The sequence below is a fragment of the Mesoplodon bidens genome (genome assembly GCF_964165515.1).
Source record: "Mesoplodon bidens genome assembly, contig: HAP1_SCAFFOLD_798, whole genome shotgun sequence".
NCBI lineage: Eukaryota > Metazoa > Chordata > Mammalia > Artiodactyla > Ziphiidae > Mesoplodon > Mesoplodon bidens.
In genome coordinates this window covers 43,647-49,217 of record NW_027672186.1, presented here as the reverse complement: position 1 = coordinate 49,217, position 5,571 = coordinate 43,647, and positions in this window count along the sequence as shown.

Sequence of the window (5,571 nt, the reverse complement as noted above, 5' to 3'; positions counted from 1 at the left end):
GCCATTTATTCAACAGTTTTTTTTGCTGAGGTCCGTCTGCAGTCTAGGAGTGAACAAGATGCTGAGGGCTAACCTGAGGAAGACAGAAAACAAACTAATCAACCAAGATAATTTCAGATTATCCTCTAAGGAAAATAGACCAGAGTAATGTGATAGGGAGCGACTAGGGACAGTGAGAGCTAGGTTAGATAGTAAGGAAGGCCCTTGGACGAGTGACCGTTGAGTTCTAAATGAAAAGGGTGAACAAAAATCGATGGAAGAGTGTTCCAGGCTGGGAGCAAATCCAGGGGCCCTGAACTTGGTTGCTGCAGGAACTGAAAGAAGGCCAGGGTAGCGGGAGCACCGTGAGTGACGGGGACAGAGGTAAGGGGTGAAGTCAGGGGATGGCAGGGGGTCAGCGGTGTGGAGTCTAATGCATATTGAACTTAGGTGGAGGTTAGAGGTAGAAGAAACCTTGAAGATCTATTCCGATTCTCCCATTTCCACTGAGTCCTGAAGAAACTTAGCTTATGATTAAAAGTAAAGCTTTAAGCAGGCCATCAAGTCGAGGCCAGTATACATGCCACCCAAACTTTTAGTCTTACTGCATAGTGAAGACAATCACACCAGCAAAGAGATTTCTCATGGAATCCTATAACAACCCCCTGTTTTAGGAAATCTTTATTAGGTAATATCAGCCTTACTTTGTGGATGAGAAAACTAGGGCTTCATGTAACTTGTCACAGGGGAACTTATGTGGCCCCAGCTAGGATTCAAACCTGTGATCTTCCTACTACTGCAGTATCCTGCGCCTTGCTGCACCACCTGACTTCCTCTGTGTGAGCTGCCAAGCAGCTTTGATTAAAAAGTGCACAACACGCACTTATGTGAAAGTCTGAAAGTGAAGCAGACTAGAGAAACCATAAAGCGTACATCATACACCTGTCACCACCCAAGGGCCTCTTCAGGCCTTGGATGGACAGTCGGAAGTCTGTCTGATTTGCTCTGGAAAGGCAGTGCTGCTGTTGTCCACTGTTGCTGTGCAAGGCCGTGCAGTGAAGGTTTGTTGTCTGTGCAACTTCTCTGTGGTGAACCCTTTACCCAGAGCCTTGTGGATATTTGCACATTTAATGAAGATGATAATGATGGGTGAATGACGGCACTAAAGGCTGGAACTAGAAGGCAGACTAGGGATCATCCAGGCTAGTGGTTCCCAAAACACTGCACCAATCACTCGGGAAGCTCTTAAAAAGTGCAGATTTCCCACTTTGCATACAGACTGCATACCAGGCACCATTATTGTGACATTGAAATCCATAGACATAATAGCATTGTAGTTCTGTGTGAGACTGTCCTTGTTCTTGGCAGGTACATGTATTTAGGGTCAGATATGATGCTGTCTGCAGATCTTTTCAAAATGGTTTAGCAGTGTGTGTGTGTGCATGTTCACACACACACACAGAAAGTAAACGTGGCAAATACTAAGGACCAGTCAATCTAGGTGAAGTCTATATGGGTTTTCCTTGTACTCTTCTTTCAAAGTTTCCATAGCTTTGAACTTAAAAAAAAAAATCCAAAGGGGAAGAAGGATTAAAATACAGATTCTCAGATCCCATTTCCAGATATTCTGATTCAGTGAATCTGTATTTTTCAACTTCCCTTTTTTCTGTTGCACAAAGTTGGGTACCATTGATTTCATTCAACTCTAGACTTTCCCCCCCTACACATTTCACAGAAGAAAATACCGAGGACCCAAAAGGTGACTAATTTGAGATCACACAGTGGTTTAGCAGTAACATCAGGCTTGGCATGCGGATTTCTATTTCATTCTGAAACACGTAACGCTCTGCCCCGGTGTGTGTGTGTGTGTGTGTGTGTGTGTGTGTGTGTGTGTGTGTGTGTGTGTGTGTGTGTGTGTGTGTGTGTGTGTGTGTGTGTGTGTGTGTGTGTGTGTGTGTGTGTCGCTGGGAGAAGTGGGAAGGGGCGGCGAGAGGGGTCGTGGTGAGTGGGGGGGTGTATGTGTCTTTGACTTGGAAGTCAAGTGTAGCTGGCCTTCTAGAACTCCGTCGCTTTTAACACAGCCCAGTGGTGATTCTTGGGTTTTTCTCAGGTCTACTTAAGAAAACTCAAAACACGTCCACTGAGGTGGCCGCCAAAAAGTTTCCTGAAAGTAAATCGACCAGCCCTGTTCCAGTGCCATTGGTCTCCTGTCACCATGGAAACGGACGGTTCCATTCTTCCTCAAGGGGTGGTCGTGATTTTCTCTCCTTTTCGAATCCACAGCGCAGAGCCCAGAAGGCGCTCTCAGGAGCCAGAGGGGCTTTTGTAGGTCTTAGTGCTCCTTGCAACGAGGGGGCGGCGCGAGGTGGGCGTGCCTCGCTCCGGAGGGAGCCCGGCGTCTGGTGTCCACCCCGGCGTCCGGGTGGTATGTCCCGGGACTGGCGGAGGGCCCCTCCGAGTTCCGCACCAGCCCCCTACCTGGGAAGGCCGCTCGATCCAGCCGGCTGGTCGACTCGCCACGATCCCCAGGATGCCAGAGGCCAGGACCTCCTGCCACGACCTCACGCGACGGAAGAAGAAGCAGCCGGTGCGCCACACCGTCAGCCAGATCTGCCTGCCCCCGCGGCGGCCCCTGACCGTGGCCGACATCCAACCGGCCATGGAGAATGAGAGGCTGGGGGTCGTGCGGGATTCCATGTTTCAGAACCCGCTCGCTCATCGTCAAGGTGAGCCGCCCCCACGCCCTTCACCCTCTTGCACTCGTCCCCTCACTGGGCACCCACGCGGCCGGGGGTTTCCACCCATCCTGCCCCAGCCCCACCGCCCCGCTCCAAGCCTGGCACTGGGAGCTCCAGCTGTGGTCCAGACAGACCTGGACCCCCAGGCGGTCATGGGCAGGCCGCATCACCTCGCTGAGCCTCAGTTTCCTCATCCTCAAAGTGGGAGGATAATGGCACTCATTAAAGGGAGTGACTGGGAAGATTGTATAAGGTAATCCCTGTGAGATCCCTGACACGTGGTAAGTGCTCCACGTTGGCGGCTATTTGCATATGTATTCACGCAGGGTGAACCCCCAGGGTGACAGACAGGTAGCAGCACCCTTACCACCAGCCAGCCCTCGCAGGGTGCAGGCCGCCTGTCCCGATTCCCCTGAATGCCTGGGCTGCTGTTATGTAGCCAGTGTTCTGTACGTCCCTTGGAAGCATCACATCACACGCTAATTTCCACCCAATCATACTCTTAACCAGAATTACGACCCTAAGAGACAAAAAGCGCGAATCTCTGCCCCAGGAGTCCCACAGACACAAACGAGCGAGGGAGCCGCCGTTTCCAACTAGGTCGCCGCCTCTTTGATCGCACGCTCCCTTACATTAGTCACGTTTCGGGAATGGTGATCACCCAACGCTGGCGTGGCATCAACGCTCCTTTCCGGGGCCTCAGGGAAGGTCAAGTTGAAGTTTGGCGCTTGGGAAGCTGGTCATGGAGCAATTTTACCTTGCGCCACTGGAGGGCAGTGTGCCTTTAAAAATGTGCGCAGTTCCCCAGATTCCGGGGGTGGACGGCGCAGGTGATAACCGTGGATTCGGTAACAATTATTTATCTGAACGCCAGGAGCTGTTTAGAGCCCAGAGGTTTTGGTTGTTGTTAGTTTTTTGTTTGTTTCGTACAGGGAACCTGGGCTTTCTTAACATCGTGGTAGAATTAGCTGAGTTAACTGGCTCCTGTGAAAACATGGATTCTCTGCTCTTGCCCTACCCAAACTGTTTCCTGGACCAGCAGCTGGGAGAAGCTGGCTTATCACACTAGGCACCCTTCCATCTAACACCTCCCCTTCCTAGGCCTCCCAAAGTGGAGCAAAATCCTTCACTTATTTATAGGTGAGAAGAGCCACTCTCAGAGGACAGATGGCACAGACAGATGGGGTTCACCACTCTGGGATCAAGGGGAGAATCAATTTCCTCACCTCTGATCATTGCTTTTACTCAAGCAGTTACTGGGGGACCAACGCCTTCCTAGTGAAATACAAAATGGACAGTGTAATGGAGTTATTCTCCATGGGGAATTAAGTGTGATGCACACCCCAAGCTATAACATAGCCATAGAGACACATACATACATATAGGTATATGCATAGATATATACACCTTGTATATACACATATGTATGCACACATACACACATGTGTATGTACAATATACATGTGTTTAACATGTATAACATACATCTCTAAGTAAACATTTCCCCTCCCATTTTTCCTTTTGCTCGTGCTGCATATCAAGAAAGACAGTATTTGGCCTCTGGATGGCACTAGCTGAACAGCTTCCAGATGAATTCAGTCCTAATTCCTGAACTTGAACTTTGGGTTGGAAAACGTGCGGGAGACACTGACCCACCACCGAGGGTTCTGTCTTCAGAGCATGTGACACAGAGCAGGGCTGCCCCGTCAGCGGTGACTCGGCTCAAGCAGCAGGGGGCGCCCTGGTGATCGTGCCCAGCTTGTCTCCTGTCAGGAAAGCAGGTGTTTCCTTCTTACTTTTCTCCCTCCAGTTCTTGATGGGCCGTAAGGTAGTTTCAGTAGCAGTGAAGATTATGTCCACATTTCAATACTGACCACCACCACCAGATTTTTCTACTAAAATCTGGCCTAAGTAAAAGCTGCAGAAACATTGAGAGCAAGGAGTAACCTTGATTATTACCTTCTTCAGACCCCTCCTTACACTGGCGACGCTGAGGAGGTCTGTGGTGGGTTCTTTGTGCCAGGTTCTGGCAGAGCCAGGGGTATAAGCTTCGTTCACTGGCTCCCAGCCCAGCTTTACTTTTACCACTCCAAAAAGCTTCCTCTATTTTAAAGGAAATTTAAATTATGAAAAAAAAACTTTGAGGTTTTCAGCTCTCAAGAAAAGAAGATTGAAAGTATCCAAGATGGTGGAGCCTTTAAAAAAATCTTTTTAAACAATAATGTATTGCTGAAATTTCTGTTGAGGCATGGCTTGTGGATTTCTTGACTGTGGCATGTCAGTTTCACAATCCCAGATTTTCAAACCCTTGTTTCTGTGCGAGTTCTCATTGTGTGCAGCAGAGGTGGGAGTGCCCTCTGCCTGGGGTGTCTGCAGGAGAATGATTGGAACTGAAGTATATTTTGGTTTTGTCTCCGTCTGAATCTGAACGTTGCATCTGTATTGGGGGAACATAGCACCTGAGAAAGAGTCATTGACTCCCCCATGTTGGGAGGCTGTTGCTCAGATTGTTTTCTCCAGTGAATAGGATTGCAATTTTCTTTTTCATTTAAAATGCAGACACACTGCCTGAACGAACACAACACTGCTGTTTCACACCCATGGAATTTACCGGGACGTACACACATCAGTTATTCAAGAACATGTCTGCCAGATGTCACCGTAACCAAGTGAAAAGTGAAAACCTCAGACATCCAAGCAGATATTTTATCAGCAAGAGCTCAACAACTCTTTGCCTCATTTAAAACCAAGCCAGCTGGCTATTGAGTGGGGCTGATTGAAACAACTGCATGTTTTAATGTGGCCACAAGAAGATGCAGGTGTTTTCCATTAGAAAGGGCATCTATTCTATTGT